We start from the raw sequence: 26,117 nt of genomic DNA, 5'->3' as shown, positions 1-26,117 counted from the left end.
AGTGCATTCCTTTCAGTAGGGCATTCTATTGAGCCTTCTCAAGAAGTAAAATTGTAAACAACTATACCGTAATAATGCGTCGTTTTGCGAAATGGACAGAGCCTTAGTCAAAGACGGGCAAAAGTATCTTGCACTCCTAATCTAAATGTGTAAATTTTATACCATATCGGATTATAGAACCAATAGTTTAAACAAAAAACGCGTTTAAACACGCACAGGTCAAATTCATTCCCATCCGAACGGACTTCTCACATACCTCGCTATAATTATAAAAAGTAAAGGTAAACAACTATACAGTAAAAATGCGTCGCATTACGACACGGACATAACATAATTCAAAGAAGGATTTATAATTAAAACATTGGAAAGCAGCATGCGCATAAAACATTCCACGCATAAAAGAAAATTTCAGAGAAATTCATGTAAATAATTATGAATTGCAGGCTTCTGTGAAAGGAGAAGTAGAATGAAATGTTAAAAAAAGGCTATCAAGGCCTTATTTTCCTCCATCTTACGCAGCGCAGCCGCCGGTAAGTAAAACATGCAGATATATATAAAACCATATTGGCCATGCGTTTCAAATTTAATCTCAATTTTTCAATTTCCCGCATTGCTTTAATTCCACGGTACACATAGGTACCAATTCATTTTCGATTGAGTCAATGATTTCGAAATTTATATAGGTATGCGTTACTTACCACAACTTCTTCAATTCTGTCGATGCAAACTAATTGAATACATGAATCTAGAGATAGAGATATATTTAGCTTTCTTTCGTCAAAACAGCGAGCTATTGTAACAAAGAATCCCTAAGAAGATCAGGCATGAAATGAAGGGGGATTTACTGCCTGTGAAAATCGCTGTACCCTAGGACGGTGATCCTATTGTCCAAAAAAATATACAATGCCATTTACGCATATAGCGGAAGAGAAACTCCTCTATTTTACGGTGGATAATGAACTTTAAAATATACTCACTGCCCCAAATTACCCCAAGTTATTTTCAGGCTGAAGTAAATATAAGCGTAATTTGATTTGTAGTTATGGGTGGAAGTAAAATTTGGTGTTAATCAGATAAGTATCTCTTATCAAGTACTTAATGGAACAATTTTCGTCATTAAGTTTCCAAGTATTAGGTGAAAATCCGATTGCTCTCTCTTTCTGCCTTTATTTGAGTTTTTAGCAGTAGTTTTTAACCAGAGTTTTCAGGCTAAAATAATTATAAGAGCGAATTTTTTTAAATATATCGAACTTCCACTATACCACACCCGAATCGGCTGAACTATACTTCTCTTATTTGATTAACCCAGCTTAAAATGCCGTGGTTCGTCCGAAGGGCGGCTCAAGAACAGACATGTAGAGCCTGGAGCAAAAGGGGTACATTATGGAGCGCAGAAGGATCGGGGCAGTAGACGGAATGGAGGAGGTTTTCCAGCAGAGAGCTGGAGGATGAGACTCCAGTGTGCGGTAGCAGCAATATCGAGTGGATATGCGGACCAAGCCCCATGGCGAGGGAGACTTCCAACACTTGTGAAATAAGAAGAGCGTTTATCGATTCCCCACCCTTCATACATTTCTGCTCCGAGTGAAAAAAAAGAGAAAATATTCAAGAAAGGGAAAAGGAAATCTCTATCGAATCTTTGGCCTCTGGCGTTATTATAACGGGTCTCCCTTTCCCTATCCCATCTTCCCAGAGGCGCAGGAGATTGGTCGCGCAATGCGATTGGCATTTGTTCTCCTTTCTATTTAGATTTGCTTCCTCCTTGCAATTTTTTTTCCTCTAAAAATTTTCTCCGTTTCCCTCGCAGAGAAAATAACTTGGGGTAGCTGGATATAAATGCTTTAAGAGCGCCACTCTTCGTCATCTCTTGCCATTAGAACTTCAAGCATTCTCTTTTCCTCCTTCGTTCTAGCTAACGGCGTGTAGAAAATTCACATTTCAACTCTTTAAGTTATCCACTTCAACCTAGAAAACGACATTAAGTACATACATAATCCATTGCAGTTTTTTATTATTACAGTTTTTATTGCAGTAGTTCAATTGTCGTATATAAGCAACGCGATTCTACGTTCGTTTTAATAGTCCTGAAAATTGAGTTATAGTGGAAGCAAATTTCATTTCTTCCCACGACTGGTAAACAAATCACGCTTATACTTACCTCAGCCTAAAAACACTGGTTGGAAACTGCAGCTAATTCCAGTAAAGGAAGACCCAGAAAGAAAGAGCAATTAGATATTCACCAAATACTCGGAACTAGAACAAAATTAGTACCATTCAGAACTTGATAAAAGATATCTGTTTAAAAATTATTCATTTCTTTCATTCCACTCCTTTTTACCTCTTTGCAGGGAGAAATCATTCAAAAAGTCCGTTTTCTTCTTCTCGCCCTTCAATTTGCATTTGTGGTCGATTATTTTTATGTGGGAAGGGTGAGTCGAGCTCAGCAGATCCAGATACCAACCAACCTCTTCCACTGTATTTGAATACTAAAACTCCGAGCTTTGATGACTAAAAGGTAAGCAAACGGAATATCGAATGGTAATACCTGCGATTGCGGTGCATCACTTTGGGTTACAGGAGTAAAATTGATTCACTATTATGGAAATTAATAATTATTCTGTTATAGATCCTTTACACTAAATCACCAAAGCGTGCATTAGTAATATTTCATAACGGTGAATCTAAGTCATAAATTTTTGCGTACCTAATAGTTTAAGGGAGGTGTTAATTTCATTATTCTGGAATGGAGTCTCAAAATAATCCTTTAGCGACGAAATTCAGACCTTTTCAGCGGATTTCTGTCTCCAGAAATAGGTAATTAGTGACGTGTTGATGCTTCTTCGCTACTTTTCAGAAAAATAAAGTACTCAGCATGGAAAAAACACACGATTTGAACGTACAATAGTGTAACAGGTTTAACCTGATAGAAATTAATGAATTCAATGAAATTCCGTTTTCAGGAGCAGTGGTAACTTTAGAAACAAATTTTACTAATTAATCAACCGATTCAATTCCAAGACTTATTGTCAAGGTCCTGAATTTGCCTTTAAAGTTACAACTAGTTTACATTTAGTTTTTTTTTTAATATTTTGATCCTTGGTCGTGGTCCTTGAGAAGCACCTGGGTTCACAGAAATTTCCCAGGAGATAAATACGTTTTATGGCACACCGAACATGATAGTGTCTTTTCTCCTCCCTCTTTGTCTGTTTCCTAAGGTTAAGGCCTTGGAAAAATTTTTACACTTTCCTCCATATTTTTCGCCCACAAATATGGAATATTCACCCTTGGGGAACACTAATGCTCAAACCAATCCTGCCGAATACATGAAAATTATAACCGGATTATTTTTTTTTATTAATTTTTTTCGAAAGAAGCTGCGTAAATGACATCCTTTAATCTCGCCGTCACTCAAAGGGCTTCGTGTTTCCTCCTTTTTATTTCTTTAATTTCCTGAAAACGGTCATCTCCTCTTTTTCCTTGATTCGTTATGACTACGGAGATTACCACATTTTTTTCAAATGTGATGGGAGCCTGTGGGATGTGAACAAGGTGTTCACAGCTACGGTTTGCATTCAATGGGTCCTCTTATTGCCTCAGAACATCAACGTCGTAGCATTGATGACACTATTACGTTAGAATCGCGGAGGAAGCAGCAACCCATGTTTTGAGTATTACAACACTTTGTCCCCGAGAAAATTTTTTTCTGTGATTATCTTTCTCTCCCAATCCGCTCAGATGGTATAATCACGCCAAGTTCACACGCAAAAGCAACAATTATTAACTCAGAATTCACTTCAATGGCCAGTGATAGCGAAAACGTCATCAGGCATGCGTATTATCAACTTCAAAATTCCTTTCTGAAAGATTTTGTGATGTGTAATACATAAATATAGCAACAAATTCCGCCGCAAGAATAGTTCTATAGAAGATTCAAGAGTCAGCTACCTTCGGTTGACGGTGGCGGGTGGATAAAGCTTACGAAATGTTCCGTATTTTTTCGTGTGGCCTTTTTAAGCGTCTGTGAAAAATGATAATGAAATGACTCCAGTATAATGAATACCATACGTCTTTATCCCAAAAATGAAATTCCGAATTTGCCATATTATCGACATTGTGAGGGATTCCACAACAAATTTGAGAAGAGAAACGTTTTACGCATGATTAACTCTGAATTATTAACATGCACTACGATTATATGCTTGTATTTTGGACAGTATATGTTTGTAAAGCCTGAGCTAAGATGCTTTACAAATAAATGAAAAAAGCACCAAATTCCGACAATTAATTTTACTAATTGTTAAATTAAGAATTCATCCATAAATAATTCACAGCAGAGGCATATTAATATCGGAGACCAGGGTAAGAGGGTTTGCTTTCTCATCTAGGACTCTTTGCAATTGGAGAATTTATGAACGGGGTGCTCAAAGGGTTGCTTACCGACGGTCTCAATCTAACGAGGGGATGTCCGAAATCCGGGAGTCAGAATTTAATCAAACTTTGTATTGTTATAACCAGAGGTAACTGTTCACGCATCACAACCAAATTGGGTTATATAAATAATATAAAAAAAGGAATTTAAACATTTGCAGGCCAGATAAATTCCCTGGAACTTCATCGTGAGAATCGTGACAATGTCACGGTGACATATTACCTCTGCACTACGGCGGAATAATTACTGAAGACATCGAAATAAATATTTAGAATTTTCCACGATTATAAAATTTATTACGGCCTAGTTTTCAAAGTTACTGTGTCATCTTCAAGATGAATTACCAAGGTCCATGATGGTTCAAGATGGACCAAGGATGGTGCAAGGAGGGACCAAGATGATGTATTAATATTGAAACCTAGGTCGTAAAAATTTTACAATCGTGGAAATTGCAAACATTTATTTCAACATAGAATGAATTCCACTCCAGCACGCTTTAATCTTCGGATTTTATTCAATAAAGAGATTAGGAAGGGAATTTATTTGACTTGAAAATGTTAAATTCGTTTTTGGTTATATATACACTCTATTATGGGGCGATCCGCGAACAGCGCCCGATGGACTATAACTTGAAAAAAATTGGTTGAATTCTGAGATTCGGATTTCGGATACTCCCCTTGTAAATTCTCTATCAATTATTTTGCCACGCTGTCCTTGAAACACGAACCACTTTCATTAAGTATAAGGCGTTATGTATTGCGAAACGGAATATATAGGCTAATAATTGAATGTACGTGTCGCGGCATTTCCAGATATGTGGCATAAATTACGCTCAAGCTACACCATCGGACTTCTAAGGCGACAGCAAATTAAAATTTCTTTTCCCCGATTAGCGATGGAATAGTAAAAAAAAAACACGACATTCAATAGGGTTTCTTTAAAATAGGTGGATAAATTGATACCCGCACATCACTTGCGTAGTTGGCACATCAAAATTGGTGCACATCACTTTCAAAGACAGTTTGATTTCTGTTGTAAATGTGTCGACGATTGAAGTCGGCTTCCATACATTGTTGTAACTTTTCTACTAGAAAGCGGGTATCAATTCAGCCACCTACGCAATAGGAAAGTTATTTAATGTCGTTTCGCTATGAACTCATCTATCGCTAATCGGGGAAAAATGCTTGAAATTGGCTGTCGCTTTTTTATTTATTGCCATTCCATTGAAAACAGGGCTATTTGGCCTTAGAATCGGGGTTTTCATTCCATTTAGCAATTAAGCGTATAAGAACTTCCATGGCCCGAATAGAGGCAACCTACTCAGGCGGGAATAGAAGCCACGGCCGTCGGTTTAGCAGGCGACGACTTTACCCAGCCGCCACCGAGGCTAGCCGGCTTCGAAGTCCGATGGGGTAGCTTGAGAGTAATTTATGCTAAGCATCTATTCTTGTAAATACCGCGACACATACATTCAATTATTACTCCATTTATTTATTCGAATTAATGCTTTTACTCTCTTGGGAGTCTGAACGTTGCCATATTTCCTGGACTGGACCTGAATATGATTCCGCGAATCCATTTGTCGCTCATGTTTATTTTAAAAATTTTCAGAAGTTTTGAGCACATTTTATCCATTAATTATCCACGTGAGTGACACATGAGTGGGGGTACATAATAATTCAGAGCCGTTGGAAATGCTGCTTCCAGCTGAAATGAATTTCCCGGGTATATTTGGACGAGTTATTGGGTTAATTAAGCGAATTAAAAACGTACAAGAACTTAATTGGTTCATTTCAATGGATGGCTAACATTCGCCAGTTAATATTGGGAACGTCAATTTGTTCATCATCTCCCCCGGCAATGAAATTGGATGCAAACTGGAATATAAAGAATAATAGATTTGCTGAATAATTTTTTTAAGCGTAATGAATGATAATCCCCACTCCCGAAGGGGAAGCCACTGGTAAATGCGATGATATATAAGCTAATAACACCCACTTTTTGTAGCAGTAAATTTTTATATGCGTAGATAGCAACTTCCACGCTGATACGTGCGTGTGACATGATACTCCCTCAAACTAATAATTTTTCCCATTAGTAATCAAAGAGAACCTGTTCAGGAGTCAATATGTACAACAAAAATGAAACATTTCATGATATTGGCAAAAAAATGTGAAGAGATAAATTATATCGATAGCTATTTCAACTGTACTGACACAATTTGCTTGAAATATATTTGAAAACCGAATTCCATTTAAATATATACACTTAATAAGCTAATCTATGAGAACCATTATGAAAATCAAATCAATGTGGTGTTGAAAACTACATGAGCACGAGCATTCTAATAACATTTGATTTTATTGAGCACAATATAAAAGGTGTTTAAAAATGAAAATGAGAATTTAGATGATTCATAAAATTCGTACGATATTTTTCGAAACTGTAAGTTATGTATCTTAATAAAATGTAATTCAAACAGTTTTTATTAAGCTACTAATGCTCATTATGGGAACCATTAACAGTTACATGCCACACATGCAGTTTATAGGCGAGTTCTTCCCTTACCGAGATCGGTTTTTTATGGTGCCACAGATAGAACGGCTGATACAATCCAGTTTCTTAAGCGGTATTGGATGGCCAGTAATAAACAGAATGGTTTTTGCTTTTTACAGTTTGCAAAGACGGAATATGTTGTAAATGTGCAACATGCGTTCCGTATTTAGTTCGGTTGTGAACCTTCACGTGATAATAACATCCGTAACTCCATTACAAGCTGAATTCTCTGAATTAAGAAACATGACTGAAGAACCTGTTGCAACAGGCATACAAATCAACGTTCGAGATGAACTCGCATACCGTCTTGACGTATGCCACGTGACGACTGGTTCTCATATTGAAATTTTTAAAGTTTGGATGTTAAATTGCTTGAGTTGGTCTTTCATCTGATATACGATTTATAACCCTAAGGTTAGTGTAATATATATTCTATTGAGCCTCAAATATTTGCACTAAAACAACCTGTATAAAAATGTAGCGATGGATGAAAAATTCTCAGCTTACACCGCCATTAGATATGAGCACTCCTCAGCGCAAATAAATTTGATCAAAATTAAGCGTAGGAAATAATTCTCCGAGTAGCAAATGCCCTACTGCTTCTCCCAATCCTTCCTCCTTGCGCAAGCAGTAGCTACTTCTGCCAATCTCTCTCCCTCTCGCAACGTAATGACGCCAATCTCACTTTTCTAAGCGTACGGTTTCCACCGAGGAAAGCAATTACCTTCCCTCCCTGGAGCATAATTTTGAGATTTTGGTGAGATTTCGGCCGAAATTGCTCCCCCGACCTCAATTGCTCCACGACCCCGAAAAGATTTCGTGATTCGAAACATTTCCTCGAACCGACAGGGGAGCGGGTCCAATCACAAATCAAATGGATGTTCCTTCCAATTGGAACCATCAAGGCGGATCAGGATTTCCTCTCAATCTTTATCACTTGGCCGCGAAATGTTAAACTTGATGTACTTTCTCAGTGATTCATAATACGCTGATATATTAAGGTATATAATTTTTAACGAGAACGAAATTCACCATGAAAAATCATTCGGCTTAATTGAGAATCGAACAAGGATAGTCTGATTGCAGGTGAGGTATGTCACAAACTGTCCCCGTATATACTGCTAGCATTCCCTACCGTTGACCGGGAGATCCGGGTTCCAATCCTGGATCATTCTGAAGGTTGCAGTGACACCAAAATACTACTATCATTCCAGACCAGCAATCGATTTGGGTTTGGATCCCTGCTAAGGCAAATGATTTTATTCCCGGTGGATCTCACTCTCAGTGCAAATAACTTTCCACTTGAACGCGTAACTGCGATTTTATAAAAAGCTCATTAATATAAAAAATAAGGAATTCACCATGATAGAATCATTCGGCTTAGTTGAGAATCGAACCAGGATAGTCTGATTGGAGGTGAGGTATATCACCAGTAACATCAATATTCTGCTAGCATACGGAAAATATAGTATTAAATATACTATAATACGTAGTATACTATATAAATTTCTCTTCAAATTGAAGGTGCGTTTACACTATGTAACATGTTACAAAAAGAAGTTACATTAAACATATTGTACGAAAAAGTTACAAATCCGTGTAACAAGTTACATGTAACATTAAATATTCGTGTTACATAACAATTTTTTGGTTTCCCGCACGAAGTGGGAAAATGTGTAACATGTTACAGAGAAGAGGTCAGGCGCACGGTGGGGATAGACAGTTGACGGGTGGGCTGCGACGGAATCTGTAACATGCTACTTGTGCATATTTGGCTCCGCTGGGCTCTTGTTATAAAACAAATGTTATACAAAACAAATGTTACAAGTAACTTGTTACATGCAACTTGTTTATATAACATGTTACATAGTGTAAACGCACCTTAACCAGTAGAAGTGTTTTCTATCGAGAGATTTATAACATCGTAATCCCTCAGTAATCGATTTCGCGACTGGGGTGTAACGATTGAAGGAATATTTCACCAATCGATCTGCTTCATCATAAGTCAAGTTAGGTTATGTAGAATGGGGCTATAATCGGCTTAACCTCAGTTATAAATACCCTGGTATTTCATAATATTCTTTTCGTGGAGCAAGGAGGAATGGTTAATAGATGGATGAGAGAGGAAGATAGACTGGTGTCGAGGGAAAGCAAAGGGGATGGGGTGTTCGCAAATGGAAATGGATCAGAGACCGTTGAGTGCGCTATTAGGCGTCCGGAAACGGAAGCAAGATGAAGCCAAGTCCCCATAGGAGATAGATGGAGAGGATCTTTGAAGAAAAATATGGACGGGGCCTGGAAACACCATGTGACCGAAATGTGAAAACGGAGATTACCCTCCGGTAAATACGTGAAGCTTCCAGCTTGCTCGTGAAAAAATTAGTGAACCAGTCATAATGCTAATGGGATTCGTTCATTAAGCCACGATCGCCCGCGATAGAAAATTACGTGGCTGTTATATTGGTTAATCTTATTTCTTACCCTCTGCGAAGAATATGGCAATAAACTTCCCCGAGAAAGTCACTTATAACTAGTGATTCGAAAAGTTCACCATGCCATTTAATTAAGTATCCTTAATTCATGAAATTGGGGCAAAAAGAATTTTGAGGACTCAGATTTTATTGGAAGAGCGGTAGCATTGAACTTTAATTAACCTGAGGAAGAAATGACGATTATAAGTATAAGATTATAGAGTTAAAAATAAGCAGAAAAAATACAGAAAAATACAATTGCTGGAAAATTCAAAATTATATGGCAGCCCAAGAATGTAGAAGATCGTAAAAGGATTCATTTCCCGAATCACTTGGACGTCACGCGATGAATATAGAAGGAGGAAGGGTATGCGTCAAAAATTTTTTTCATGTTCTAATGCGAATTTTGGTTCAACAATGATGGGGAATGGGTTAAAAATTTAAAAACACGACCAAAAAAATAAAATTTGAAGGTAAACACAGTAAATCCTTAAAAATGGAGAGTGGATATTGGAGAGTAGTTTTTCCAAACTGAAAATGCGTATAGTAAACCATGAAACTCTGGCGCAAATATGCCCTCTTATATCTTATAAAAAATATGTGATCGGTGAAAAAAGACGATATCAACACGAAAAAAAGAAATTGCAAGCTAAACATATATCTTTTAGCAAAAAATATGACTAAATTCCGCAAAGAGCAAGTTTGAAAACATTCTGAGCAATGCCACACTACTGAAGCTCGGTAAAATTATTTCAAACTAGGTTATCAATATAATACGTAGGAGATGAAAGTACCCAGAAAACACCACGGATGGTAGAAATAAGCTCGCACGACCAAAAAATGCTAGAATAAAAGTCGGCAGCATAGTAGTACATTTTGTATGAGATTAGGTTTGACCTACGGTGATACGCTTTTCATTCCGAGGCCGTAATAATGAAAAATTCTCTCGTCGGATGAAAACACAACGAAAAAAATATGTCCAGTACCTCAGGTGGGTTTCGCCGTGCTGAGAAAAAAAGACATAAATAGCTGGAGGCATTTGTTAGGAGCGGTAGCTCATCAGAAAACTGCAACGGGGGCAAGCATGAGTTTTTGGAATGGGGCAACGCGCGCGGTTCCCCCGAAAACACTACCATGCGAAATGCTTCCTACTACCGCGAATGCATCACGGCGCGGAAATTTGGTAACTTTGTCATTTCATTCCGGCCGCGCCTTGCTCGTTTTCAAACGTAACCCGCGTGAGCCACGGACTGTTCCCTCATCTAATATTTCGTAGCAGCCAGGACGATAATGTCTCCCCAAGGGATCACACGCGGAGGCCTGTACGCAGAGGCGGAAATAGCTACGACACTAAGCAATGGGTAACGGTGTCACAGCAAGAGTTGTTGTGGATGTTAAGGCATGCTTCTTCCTTTCGGTTGATGCATTGCAATGGCTCAAAAATCACGCGCATTAACTCCACGTCCACATATTGGGTCTTTTACTTGATAATTTATGAGAAAAAGGAGTTATCGCCCTTTTTCAATTTCCATTTTAAAACAATGAAATAATACCTCTGCTAGGAAAATTCTCGTTGCTTCAACAGTTCGCACTGAGCAATGGTTACAGTGTCACAGCAATAGTATGTAAGGTATTCTTCTTCTTTTAGCTTGATTCATTGCATTGCTCGGAAATTACGTGCATTAGAGCCACGTCCACATCTTGGGTCATTTACTTGATAACTTATGAGAAAAAGTAGTTCTCGCCCTTTTTAAATTTCCATTTTAAAACAATGAAATAATACCTCTTCTAGAAAAATTAACTCTGTGACCCACACAAGAGGAATGACTACCAGATTCACGGGCAGAGGTGAAGACATTTGAAAATGGTAGAGTAAAACCTGCTGTTCATAATAATATATCCAAAAAGAACGTAATTAAATTCCATTTCGATTAATTCCTAATGGAAGACTTACATACAGAGTCACTTTTCGAATAAGGTTTATTTTTACAAGTGGTGATGGAGCCAAGGGTTGGTTTTATTTATTATTTCCCTCCCCGGAAAAAATAAAGTTTTCGGCAGAGGATTTCCTGAGGCGCGTTTCCAATGAACATAAAATTTCTTCTTTAAATTATTTGAAAATTATATTGAGATTATCAATATGATAATATCAATGTGATCAATTATCAATTATTCTAATTGTATAGATTATTTCATATATCTAATACATAAATTATCTACTTACAGCAAAAAATGAATGGGATAAATATTCAAAAATACATAACTGATTTAATGTTGTTTATAGAACTCTCCTTTTGGTTAAGGCACCAATGAAAAAGTATTGAAATGTTCACGGTAAATATAATCGCATATTTTAAGCTTATAATGAAAGGCTTTCAAATCAATTGAAATAATCCACGCTAAGGAATCATTTGATTAATATCAAATGTGCTCTATCTTGGCCATGGCAATCATGGGCAGAAATTCCGTTTTAATAATAAAACGTAATTTTTCCGTTTCCTCATTACTAATTCAATCGATCCAATTGATCCTCATCATTATTTTATAGCGCCAAATTACGAAGGCCTCTGTCCTCGCTTTCTTTGCTGCTGTCGCTGTCCATGCCTCGCTTCCATATAGGAGAATACTCCAAATGTAGGTTCTCATAAATTGTTTCCTTACTTCCATATTAAAGTTTCTCGCTGTAAGCAGGTCTCTCTTTTGGTGTAATGCTCTCTTCGCTTTAGCTATTCTGCTGATAATTTCTTTTTTGCTTCTCCCGTCACTGGTGATCCTTCTCCCCAAATAACAGAATTCCTCCACCCTCTCCAGTGTTTGCTTCCCAAGTTTAATTTTAGTCTTGACTTCTTCTCTTCTGCTGCATACTAATATCTTCGTTTTCTTGGTATTTATTTTCAGTTGATGTGAACTCATACCAACCAGAATTAAACAAAATATTTTTCAAATATTTTCTGTACTTACATGCCTCATTACCGCAGAGAAGTACACTCCACTTCGCTCGGGCTATTTCGCTGATAATGTTTTTCTTGCTCCTCCCGTCGCTGATACTACTGCTTCCCAAATAACAGAAATCATCCACCTCTACTTGTGTTTGATTCTGTATTTTAAGGATGTTTTGATTTACACATGCCCTAGAGACGAAAGGGGTGATCAACTTAAGGCTGGAAGGCGATACTTGGTGGAACTTGGTGACAGGAAACATAATGAAGATACACTTTTGTATGTTCCACAGGAGTTTTAATTACCGACCCAGGTTTCGACAGTACACTATGTCATTATCAAGGTATAATGACATAGTGTACTGCCTAAACCTGGGTCGGTAATTAAAACTCCTGTGGAACATACGAAAGGGGTGGTTCACAAACAGAATGGTAAACTACGGCTGGATTTGCCTGCGCCTGGATCCCTAGAGGTTCGCATAGAGCTGGATGCAGGATGTAAAAAAAAGTTCCAAAAACCAAGAATATATAGGCCACAGGGTATGCAAGACAAGAAGATCTTGGCGCGCAAATGGAGGCTTGGCTCCAGGGTATGAGGAAGGAAGACGGGTTGCAGTAGTGCAGATAAGGAGGCCGAAGCGGGGGACGAATCTTGGTGCTTTTGGGCTGGAACGGGCGAACCGAGTTATCGCGACGGAAGGATTTCGAAATTGTCGAGGGGAAAAGCTCGGAGGGGGAGCTTCGGAAGGAATGAATGTCAGGAGAAGAAGACGGGGTGACGGTCTATCTCGCTTTACATCAGCCAGGCCTGCGGTGAATTCCTTTTGAGCATAAAAACTGGTTGGTTTAAAACAAAAATAAAACCATGGACTAAAGGAGACTCGATAATTTCACGCATGAAAATTCATTCTCTTTTCACCTAAACTCGCAAATAAAACCTGTAATCTCGCCATGCTTTGTGTGCTGTATCTAGATAACGAGGTTGTAAAAAGATTATATAAAGTATATTTTGTGAAATTGCACCGACAATACTTCCTTTCCTTGGAATCTAGTGTAGAAAAAATCACATACTTTGATTGTTTTCATACTTGTTAATTAGTTCGGAGGGCAACATAATACGTGATGTTGGATTATACAGCGCATATGCAATATTAACGTGAGCATGGGTACTCGTGAACAAATATGACGACAAATGTAATTTATGAATTAAGGGCCGGCCACTTCTCTGCATAGTAGCATTTTCTGAATTTAATACGATTTTTCCTTTTCTAGATTGCTTTAATGAGATCACTTGCTCTGACGTCACAAATCATATTCTATTCTATTATAAATTCTATCCTTTAGCGATACATTCGCAAGTAATGACATAAGAACACAGTCAATCGTTCGTTATGTAAAATTCAATCGATTTTATGTTTAGTATTGGCTCATCATTCCATCGGCAAATACAGGTGTTTTCGAGTGAAATAGTTAGCTGTTTGGTACTTAAAAGGAGGCCTCCTTCCGATTTCAATTGGGCCAAAGCATACTCTGCCACATGTGGGCTAGCCTATGAACCACCAACCATGTGCGAGCCCTGGCGAACAGAGAACTGCTCTCTATGAAAGTAATATCTATTCAATTTAATGAGTCTAAGCACCTTTATAATTGTATTGTCTTGGAGCTCCATTCGCAGACTCAATCTCGATAGATGTTCTTTTTAACGGAGGAATGCTATAAAACACCCCTCCAAAAGGACATGATAATTATATTCCACAAGGGAAGAAGACAATACCTACCTACAATATCTTTTCCCCTTAAAGTTGAGGTCAAGTACTTTCAGGCATAATAGAAGAAAAATATGGCACCAATCAAGAAAGCTTTTACCTCGAGACCGTATCGTAAATGAAATGGAAAATGATAGGATAAATAAGAAAAACAAAAAACGAGTATATGTTCCACCGATTCTGGCGTGATGCAGCGGAAGTACATCACATTGAAATAAAATTTTGTTGCACTTTTCCAATACCATTTAATGCATACGATGCGTTTCGGCTCACAGAGCCATCATCCGTAAAATACTCTGCACCAGATGATAAATCGGTGAGCCGAAATGCATTAAATAATTGTGGATAACTGCAACTACCTTTTATTTGAAAAAAAAACGGAAATGTGATCAATCTTATATGTCTCACCCACTGCTATGATCATTAAATAGTCATCTTACTGCAGCAATGGTACATTGAGCAGATACATTAATTCCAATTGCGTTCGTTCACTCAGTCGATAGATTACCTAATGATCAATCTCAATGGAAATGGCTCCATTTCCCGCAAACCTGCAGATATTACTTCATCGATTGGGGACTCGGCGTCGACGGATATGAGCGAGTTATGGAGATGAGCAGGGCTTCTCCGGTATGTTTTTTCACTCACGATAGCTGGAGATATTGATCTAAAGACTGGGAAGTGAATCATCATCATGTGGATCAATGCCGACACCGTTTGCTATTCTGAGATAAATAGGATACCTGGATGTATAAAAGAAATATATACGCCTCGAAATATTTCTTTAACAACTATTAATATGAGGTTTCATTAGACTTAACTAATAATTTTTACTCTACAATATTTTGGGTGGTTTCCTATTATTTTTTTACTGCCTAAATCGAGAGATTATTACTCCTGGAGTATGAATTTCACGCTCTTACATTTTCGAATGACGACATATACTTTACGCGATTAAACGAAAAGTGAAAATTTTCAAGCGCGCGAAAACGCGACGGCTAAGAACTTTCAGGGTTCAAGGCGAACCCTGATGAGGGTACAACGCACCGGGGCCCGGAACCAAGCCAGGGGCTTATACGCCAGGAATCCCGGGGAGGGGGAGGAGAGAGGAAGGAAAAAAGGATGGAGACGCCGTCGCGATCGGAGCCCGCCGGCGCCTCCAGGGAAAGGAAAAGGTTGGAAGGGAGGGAAGAGGGATAAAACACTCCAGTGCTATGGAAGCAAAGGAGGCCCAATCTAGCGAAACCATGCCTGCGCAATTTCTCTACCACCAACCCGAGGAGATTTTTCTATGAGAAGAAAAATCCCAATGAGAGGGACAGTGGGAAAAACAGTTGCCAACGGCCATACCACGTTGTATACACCGGTTCTCGTCCGCGACGGCTAAGTAGGAATGCTGGGAAAAGTCCGTGTGACGTCATTCTGGTTCCAGCTGTCGCCCTGTGAGGTGACCTTGGGGCGAGTCTTTGAGCGCTGATACGACGCAGGCTGCCAGCAGGTAGCAGAGTACCCCGTTAGCAGGTAGTGCTTGGCTTAAATAAGGATTATTATTACCCTATCCAACGAAGGAAACTTTACGAACTTAGGTAATTTTAATGGGTGATTATTAAAACAAGTTTCCCTGAGCTCTGTGACTCATGCATGCATTAGTAATTTCAGACGATGCAAAACTCCTGACTACTCGTATAGAAACTAGGTCCCTGTGACATCACCTGGAGTGGAATCGCATGGGCGCCAATGTGGCCTTTTTCAAATGAGGTTAAAATTGACCATTTCCGTTCGTCTAAACTGGGATTTATAAAACCAAATAATTTGTATATTATGAATACACTAATTGTGGGCAACGAATCGCAATCAATGCATTTCGTTTCTTTGATGGAGGAAACTACGCAATTGTAATGTAGCCAGGGATGACTTCAAGCATGATCAAAATGAGTGTCCGTGACGTTATATAATCATCAAAAAAATAATTTGGAGCTTCAATTACGGGTGCTTCAAGTTGGAGTCAAGATGATAGCGAAAAATTTAATGACTGAAACCAAGAGAGACAAATTCTAAAAATACGTCACACTCAACTGCCGCTACGGAAATATAGAGGAAAATTTTTCCCACCAAAATCAATGTGATCCGATTAGACCAATCCAGACATAAATCCCGTCAGCAATTTTCGGAATTCATCTGCCCAAGAGGTTTAAGGACGTCATTAGGAAAAGATCGGAAAGGAAATTGACTTGGAATAAGATGTCGATTTTCTCACCTGTTGTAAATCGGGAAAGGAAGACGCATTATTGTTTTGTGACATTAACGTTGGAATGAGATCAATTACGAGGCTGAAATCAAACACTTATGGAGAGTATGAGCAGTAATAGTTGGGGAAATGTGAGGAAATTAAAGATGAAGCATGAATAGAGACAGTTTCAACTACCAGGAGTAGTGATTGTGAAGATATTTTAAAGGCTTATTGGCAATAGTCTGTCAAAACTTAAGTTGAATTTTTAGAATTCCTTCCATGAATATGCAAAAGATAAATAATAATGTACCCTAACGACCTTATAAATGCTTTTCATTCATTATTATTCCACATAATTATCCAATGTACAAGTTTCTTCCGAAACCAAAAACCACGCGAACGCATTCGTGAGTGGCATACAGACATCATCGAACGTCTAATGCGCAATACAGGTTTATAGATTTTTCTATGGCCTTCCATTTTTTAGGTTTTAAAGTATAGCGATAATCATTACCGTTACTTCCGACTTACGTGCGAAAATTCTGTGATATACATGATGTAGTAATAGTAGTTATCAATAATTTCAAGTCTATTTTCATTAAAACGATAATTTTTCTCCAGTTTACCAAGATTAGATATGCGTTTCAACTAATTATGTGAGAAAATAGTTAATTTTAAGCATAAACGTTGAAACACGAATTAAGGCACGGATGTAAAACATGTTCAAGCGTGGTATCAACGAAATAAAATGCTATATTAAGTTAAAATACGGTATAAATATGCCTTAAAACGAAATTTGAACGAAAATTCGGAGCAAAGAATAACAAAAAATGATTGGTAAAAGCACTACCTACAATGCCTTTAAAAATAGACAAATTCCATCAAACTGCTAAAAAATAAATTCTCACGACCTCTAAAGTGGGGCATTCTTTACGATCTATTTCATTGCTTTTTCTACCTCCGAAGAAATTTTTGACGCGATGTTTCCGCGTTTGTTGAATTATAAAACCGGAAAGGTACCAGAGTGCCGGGGGAAGGAATGGAATTCAATGTTCTGCGCTAATAAAAAGAACGTCTTACCGGGCTTTTACGGTGTAAGTGCTCAACTAAATCTTCAATTCGGAAGGAAAAGAAGCACCGTGCCTGGAATTTATACGTGATAGATTACACAGAAGAGAAGAACACTTGGAGACTCAAAAGCCCATCGATGTTCGCTCCACAGAATTTATTACCCCACTCACCGGAGGCTCAAAAAGGAATAGATACCATTTCCAAGTATTCAAGGCAGTCCTCATTAAGGCGACGGAGGAAAAGATTCTTCATGTCCACCTGTTGGAATGGATCCTTTGGAAATCTTTGAAAAAAAAAACACTCTTGAATTACTTTTATGGGCCTATAGATAAGGAGATTGAACAAAAAAAGGAAGTTTCTTCTAACTCACTGTAATCTCTCTGCTTTTACATCGTAGAGAAACGATTTGGCAAGTGTTAGAATTATTGCTCCTCAACGATACATTGGGTGGAAGGGGGCGATGAGTGACGTAAATGACTTTCCAATCCGCATCAATAAAAAATAAAGGTTAAGAAATTTGATTTTCCGGCGCAAGGAACTAGGAAGAAGAAACGGAAAGATACGGATGCGATATTTTTGCAAACAAAATATAAAGTGGCAGTAAAACATCATAGATTAACCTATTCGATTTGACTAATTCTTGCTACGAACTTCGACCAATGTACTGTAGCAGCAGTACCTACGTACTGTTATTTAATCAAGCCGATTAATATTTCTTAAAAAAAGGTAGATATGGGTGCAATGTTTATGCAAACAATATCAAGACGGGCAGTAAAACAATAAAAATTAGCCCATTCGAATTTACTTTTTTTCTGCGTCATATATTGTACTGTTACACCTATACCTAGGAACTCTAATTGTATGAAGCCGAATTATTACAAATTTCTACGTCTTGTTTGTCATTTTGATAGTTTTATCAAATTCGCACCAAGGTATTTGCTTTCCTTTTGCTCAGCTTCAAGTAACAGCAAACTATATACTGCTATGATTAAGTGAGAACTGAGAGGTCTAGTTCACTCTACACTAATATAGCGCTATGAATAGTATGCCAAAGTACGGCCATCCTCTTCGTGCACCATAACTGCGATACACATGTACAATATTTTAATCCTGCATTACAATCCAGGCGACGGAGATGAAATCCACAGGAATTGCCGTCAGTAACATTATATGTCGTTGACGTTTATGCGAATTTCACCGCCCTGCACACGGAAGGATTTAAATATTACACATGACCGACATGCGCGCCTTTAGCGCAGGTTTAAGGCTCTTAAACAGTATTTAGGTACTATAATTGTAGGAAGCCTGACTGTATTACTTAATTTTACGCCTTTTTGTCATTTTAACAATGCTATCTAACGCGCATCATGGTATAAGCTTCGTGGAGAGTGGTGGCTATATTAAAGTCCTTCCTCTCTCGCGTTGCTATCTTGGATAGACCGCAAGGGCATCAGTTCTAATAACATGAGCCTCGGTTCAGTTGCCATGGGAAGTCAGGAATATGGATAGCGTAGTGGTCTGCGCAGTGACCCTGAACTCAACGTTCGGTAGTTCGATTCCCGGTTGATGGGAGCTTTTCCTCATGGCCATCTATCTAATTTACATGTCTTTTCTTTAACCGTCTCCTACTTCACATAAGCCAAAAAATGTAACATAAGTTGCGACTGGGTTTTCATTCAGAATGATTGAAACTTGAAAACTCTTCTGAAAAAATCATTTTCCTGGAACGGAATCAAACTTAGACCTCCTAAATCTGCAAATGAGGGTGTTCCGAGTTCAAATCTTGGCCAAGACACTCAACGTTATTTATAATAATAATAATAAAACGTCTTTATTGGGCGAGATTGGGACTAGAAATTCCCATCTTCCATCTAACCCCTTATCTAACTCCCATTTACGTGTAAACGGCTAATGTCCTAACACCCCCTGCCACACGCCTTTTAGGCGGCTTGCGGGGTGTTACGTAGATGTTTACCCTGCAGAGTTCATTCAATATTTGCATACCTTCGAGTGACTCTGAAAGGGTCACCGTAGGCTGGAAAAACAATATGACCGAAACTTACCCCGAGCATTTTCTTACTTCCACAGGATAGTTGCGGTGGAATTACGGCTGTCCTCGGGAATGAACTGACCGATGGCGATGGACGGCTCCGAGAACCGAATTCTCCTGAACGTCGGTGGCATAAGGCACGAAACGTACAAGACAACGTTGAAGAAGATCCCGGCGACCCGGTTATCAAGACTGACAGAGGCCCTTGCCAACTACGACCCTATTCTTAACGAGTACTTCTTTGACCGACACCCAGGGGTCTTCGCACAGGTTCTCAACTATTACAGGTGAGTAACACAAGTGACATTTCTAAATATATAGACTCCACTTGAGCACAGTATACTATTCTTCGTTACACCAGCAGTTATTATTATTAAAAATTAAGCTATCCGTTGGCAATTCGGTCGGGTGGTAAAATAAATTGGTTTTACCTAATTTAATAAGCGACGTTGCTATTAAAAGAAACACAAAAAAAGAATACAATATAAACTTTTCCCTAAAAATTATTAATACACAAAAATGAGAAAGACCCTAACAATTCAATATGAATTAACCTACTCATGAAGGTCTTTAAGGGTTAAAAAAACTAACCTTTGGTAGACCGTTCCTATCCTCTATCCCCCGATGCATGAAAGAATATTTTACAGAATTTCAAAGCTGTTTCGGAGCGTATATTTTGTGCTTGAGGTCTTTTCTTGAAAGATAGCGCGGCTCTTTAATTCTATTTGTGATGTTTATCGACGCAGGATCGCCAATATAGTTCTAAAAATAACAAGGAGCATTGATGTACGAGAACTATTGGTGATTTTAGAGATGCCTGAAATTACAATAAGAGGAAAGATATCTCTATTTCCCATAATTTGATCGAAATTCCTGGATATATCCCCACTAAGCAATATATTTTTTCATGGTGAATTTCATCTTGCTTTATATATCGAACATTTATCTTCACTGTGTTTTCCATTGAAAAAAATATCATTTAAAAACAATGTATATCGGATTCTAGTTTTTTAAGGAATTATAAGGTAGTAGATTGAATTGAATTTTGACCAAAAACGCCCATATTTATATGCGTCAGTCTCACTGTAGTTTTCCACAAAGAACCACAGATATGCAAATTTCGGGGTTCTGAACATATCGCCATAAAATATATTATAACATTTCACGCTCATAAATTAAGAAATGAATAGGTATATTTAATTCTCTTCTGTTCGAAAACGAATACTGTACTAGAGAAAAACAAAACTTTGCTTTCAATTATCTTTATTTGTTTATTCAAGATGGCAATGGGAGTCAAATTAAAAATTCATATAAGGACGAACTATTATATATGAAAATTTGTTGAAAGTAAAAAAAAAACATGCTTGATATTCTATTTAGAAGCGAAATTTAGGAAAACATCAGTGATCAATAGAAGAAAATATTCAGCTAGGGGGATAAAAAAATCATATATCTTTCAAACAAATGAACGCAGATATAAATTCATTAATGTCAATTACATTTGGACAACTCGTATACTTTGCTTTAGGCTACGCTTCTGGCCTAGCTAAGGTTATTTACACGAATAACAAGTCCTCTCTACTACAGGTGCATTCGGGATTTAAAGATGGCCTGGGAACATTTCACTGACAAACACTTAATCGATCTAAGAAATGATTTGTGAACGTGATATACCTTTTGATACTAAACTATTAAAGGATTTAATTACAGCTCATATAAACACACGAAATTAAAACAATATATTTTAAATAAAACCTATCGTATCTCACCAATTCTATATATTATTGTGTAAAGCAAAGTAGCATACGTGGTTATGTACAAATCTCATCCTTCATAAGGCCTGTTTACACGGTACATAAGCACGTACGGGTTAATGTCTAAATGTATGAACGCGAGAATAAACACCAAAATGCACCGTGTCACCACCCAACTTGTGGGAATGCATGAACGGAAAATAGAACCTGCTCTAATTTGGTTCATGCATTCGTACATGTTCCGTTCCGATCCACAAAAATCATTCATGCAAACAGACATAAACTCGTGCGGGTAAATGTATCGTGTAAACATATTGGGGTCCTGTACAGATCGTCAGAAAATGTTCTATCACATTCCATGCTGAACAATTAAAGAAATACCAATATTTAGTTCTCCTCTGCTCCTAAGATATTCTGCATAAGTGGAAAACAAAATCTCGCTAAAAATTTCTTTTCATCCTTTTATGTAAGAAATTAATAGGAATTCAGGTTAAAAATTACCATATGGACGACCTTCCTTTTACCTTTGATCTCTTGTCTTCGAAACATGATTCCCTGTTGCAGTCTTCTACGCAGTGTGCTTCAAAAACCGTTTGCATGAAAGTTAAATTCATTTTATTAATCGATTTCATTAATCACGTAAATTCTTAAACACTGCGTCTTTAAATTTTTAGAATTGTTTGAAGAGATATGAGTGGATACCCCCTTTATTACATGGCTGAAAAACTCAGCTCGTAAAACTTTGAAGTCAATTTCAATTCTTGCTCTGAACAACCGGTAGCCTGGGAACCTGACCTAATATCCGTCTGTTTTCCTCCGTAGGACGGGGAAACTGCATTACCCCACAAATGTGTGCGGGCCGATCTTCGAGGAGGAATTGGAATTCTGGGGTCTCGATTCAAACCAGGTGGAGCCATGCTGCTGGAGCACATACAGCGTTCACAGGGACACTCAGGTACGTGGATCTAAAAAAATTTGCCAAGGTCATAGCAGAATAAGAGGGTGAAAAGTCCGCCCTCCGGGATCAGTCCCGGGAAAAATCACTCCCTGTGGTGGGTATTACAATCGGAATGAGAGTTTGTGTTAGTGAGAGGACGAAATGCTTGTAAAATGGTCTGTAAAGGGTGTTATGGAGGGCCAGGGCACAGAGAAAACAGAAAAAATCGGCCAAAATAGCAAATTATTCTTTTTTGCGGTGTTAAAACATTTTATGAAAACATGCTTAAGTAATTTTCAAATCGACGCCATTTCTCCCTTTCTCACTGAAAATTCTTTTAAAAATTGGACTTATGCTCCTTTAAATAAACTTTTAAATGCAGCAAACTGCATTAAAAAATATGCTTTCTTGAGCGAGATATCTCAAACAGAGTTAAAATCGTATTTTCGAGCTAGCCGGCCCTGGTGGGCCTCTAGCGGGCTGGAAGTGTGGGGAGGCTGGTTCTTTTTGATCCCAAATTGCATGACTAAGTACGGCAAATATTCCGGAGGAGGGAATTTTCACCCTCTTATTCAGCTATGTCCTTTTGGGTAATTTGATTCATATTTTATTACTTATTAGTGTGATATCCGTACAGTTGAGGACCAAATGGATCGACCGTATTAGTAATAAGAAGTCATAGGAGAAGTAGTAGAGTTGAGAAGACCCAAGAAAACCTTGACACGAAGAGGGAAAAACTTATAGGCCATATTTGGAATCATGAAAAATGCAAGAGAGAAATATTCCGAGGCCGAGGCGATGAGAGCTATAAAAAGAAATATTTACTGGCAGCGGGAAATTTTAAACTTAGAAATAAGGAAACAATTTTTCAGAACTTACCTTTGGAGTCGTTATGTAAGAGTCTAAAGAAAAAGTTAGTGACGAGTTTGATTTGAAGTGTAGCTCTCTACGGTGCAGAAACGTGGACACTGAGGAAAGAAGACGAGAGAAGATTGGAGGCATTCGAGATGTGGGTATGGAGAATAATGGAGAGGGTGAAAAGGACGGAGAGGAAAAGGAACAACGAAGTGGTGGACATGGTGGGTGAGGAGAGGCAGCTTTTAGATGAGATACGGAGGAGACAGAAGGTTTGGATGGAGTTAGTGCTTAGCGAGGAGGGGATGTTGAAAATGGTGTTAGAGGGTATAATGTTAGGGAAACGAGGGAGGGGAAGGAAAAGAACAGAATTTTTAGACAGATTGAAAGGAAATAGGCCTTACAGTGAATTAAAGAAGGCAGTGCTGGAAGGAAAGGGAGGCTCCCAGATCACTTCATGAATACTCCATGGAAACCTACCTTAATTGGTAGAATACTTTAATAATAACCTTTGGAGTATGCTTCTCAATATAAGTGAGGCATGGAAAATCTCTATTAAATATATATCGAATCTATTGATCAGATTTTTTGTCAAAAACGGATTTGCACTCTCAATGCAATCAACATTTTGACTCGGTTAGGCCCATCGGAGAGAAGTCTTGAACTTTTACAAAAAAGGCCTCATGAAAAGCTTAATGAGAAGACTTAAGAACCTTATCAACCATATGTTGACATATGATGGTGAAAATCGTCGAGGGAATAAATCCAATTTTAATTATCATAGAAATATCAGCAAAATCTCTGCTAGAGCTCCATATCCCGAGTGGATTCCTACTTTTTCATCTAATAGAACTTGCATTTGGATCATTCTTCTCTACGGAAATGAAGCATGGGCAATGATAGCCGCGGAGATATCTAGGGTATAGGCCTTCGAAATGTGGTGCTACAGAAGAACGATGAGAATCAAGTTGATCGACCGAGTTAGTAATGACGAAGTCCTAAGAAGAGTAGGAAAGAAGAGAAAACTCATAAAAACTATGATAAGATGACGAAAAATCTTATAGCCCACATCTTGAGACATGATGGCCTGATGAGGACAATCGCCGAGGGAGAAGTAGATGGCAAGGATGGAAAAGGAACACCTGTAATTAAATGCATGGAACAGGTTAAGAAGTATGTCAAAGAGAAGAAATACGTAAAGATTGCCTGATAGGGAAAATTGAGTGGAGAGCTGCGTCAAATCAATCTTAGCATTTTTAACCATCGATGATGACCAGTTTAGTGCATTTATTGTCCCCTTTATTTGATCTTATGTGGGCAGGAACTTCGTTCATTTATTTTAATTCTCATGTTACCATCATTCGTCGATCGCTCACATCAACAGTGAAAATGTTGGTATGATTCAAATAGGTAATTTTAAAAAAATGTCACCACTTAGGTTAAAACAGCGAAAAATATACTTTTACAAATAAAAAATTGAACTGACAATTGAAAAAGGTTTCTAGAGAATTTAGGCTACGCGTCTCGACCATCATTCCAGTTGGCAGCGATTCTTTCGGGTTTCCTTCCGCGTTTATCCATTTTACTGGACAATATTCATTTTACTGGAACATTCCAGTTGATTGGATCCTAATGAATTAGAAATGAACTCCTATCCATTAAAAAAATAGGTAAGTAGAATTTGTAAACGCTAATACCATTGCTAATACTTATATTCGGGATAAATCTTAGAAAAAAGGATAGGTAATAGAACTATAAGAAATAGGTGGTGGAAAATGCACTGTCATCACTGCGGAAATAAAAGTACTTTAACGTCAATTTTCAACTTATGAAAGAAACTTCACTATAATTTTCGAGAGAGTATATGCCTCGGAATAATGGAGAATACTAACGAAGTGGATGTTTGGGGGATTCTCGCGCAGTGAGCCGTATAGAAACGCCATTAATCAACCCAGAAAATAAGCCTCATGGTTTTTTATCACGAACAAATGAACGAATAATTCATTAAAAAGGTGCAATATTTAGTCCGATCTGAAGAATTATTCTTTCCACTGGAAAAAAGCGAAAATTCCATTGTCGCAGCTAAAGTTTAAAACTTTCGAAAGCGTTATTAGAAAAGGCTATGATACAATGACTACGAAGAATGAACTGGCTCTTTTCCATAGTCGTAAAATCGTTGAAACATTCCCTAAAACGTGGACGCCCGAGTGATAAATCCTTGACCATTTCACACATGTCTACGCCTCTTTCAAACAATTGAATCATAAGGAGCGACAGCAATATGAATCATCAACAATCACGAGTAAAAGTTTTTGTGGCTCATAAATCTGTACTTCATGATTTATTTGCATTTTTAAGGCAGCAGGGAAAGCGGGAACGAGTTAATTGACTCAAACTTCAATTTGGATGAAACAAATCAAACCTTAGTGAAGCGGATTGAGCTGCCACGAAGAAACGAAGTCGTTATTTATTTGCATCTCACTCATTCCTCAATCAATGTTTTAAGCAAAGGCAAATTGCTGTGATTAAAGCAATGAATTTTCAATCAGGATTAACGACCAAACCACTCATTGCTCTGAAATTACGTAAGACCCATACTCATCACGGATTTGCATTATAAATTTCGGGGAACGGAATACAAATCCTATAATGGGTCTTACGCTCATTAATATCACTAAGTTGTGATGAGATCATTATATGATAATCACTATAATTTAATCAATTCTCTCCCGGTGACTGCAGTGATTACAATATATAAATGGCATAAATTTCCATTTAATATGACATATGAAAAAGATAACATGACAAATCCCCGCGTGACTGAGATAGAGATTATAGTAAGTCACCGCAATGCATTTACTAAGTTAGCTCGTATTTAATTTTGAATAAAAGCATTATCCTCCTGACCTTATAGACTGCTTGACATATGGCATAAACCTTTCGCCTTCTTAATAATTTTTGCTTATTTTTGTTGTGATCCACGAAAGTAATTATATATTTTACTAGCATGAGGTATTTTGAAGTGAATAGTGAGGTTTTTAATGTTACTATACTAACCT

Source organism: Ischnura elegans, chromosome 8, assembly GCF_921293095.1.
Source record: "Ischnura elegans chromosome 8, ioIscEleg1.1, whole genome shotgun sequence".
NCBI classification, from domain to species: Eukaryota; Metazoa; Arthropoda; class Insecta; order Odonata; family Coenagrionidae; genus Ischnura; species Ischnura elegans.
This window is presented reverse-complemented; position numbering follows the sequence as displayed.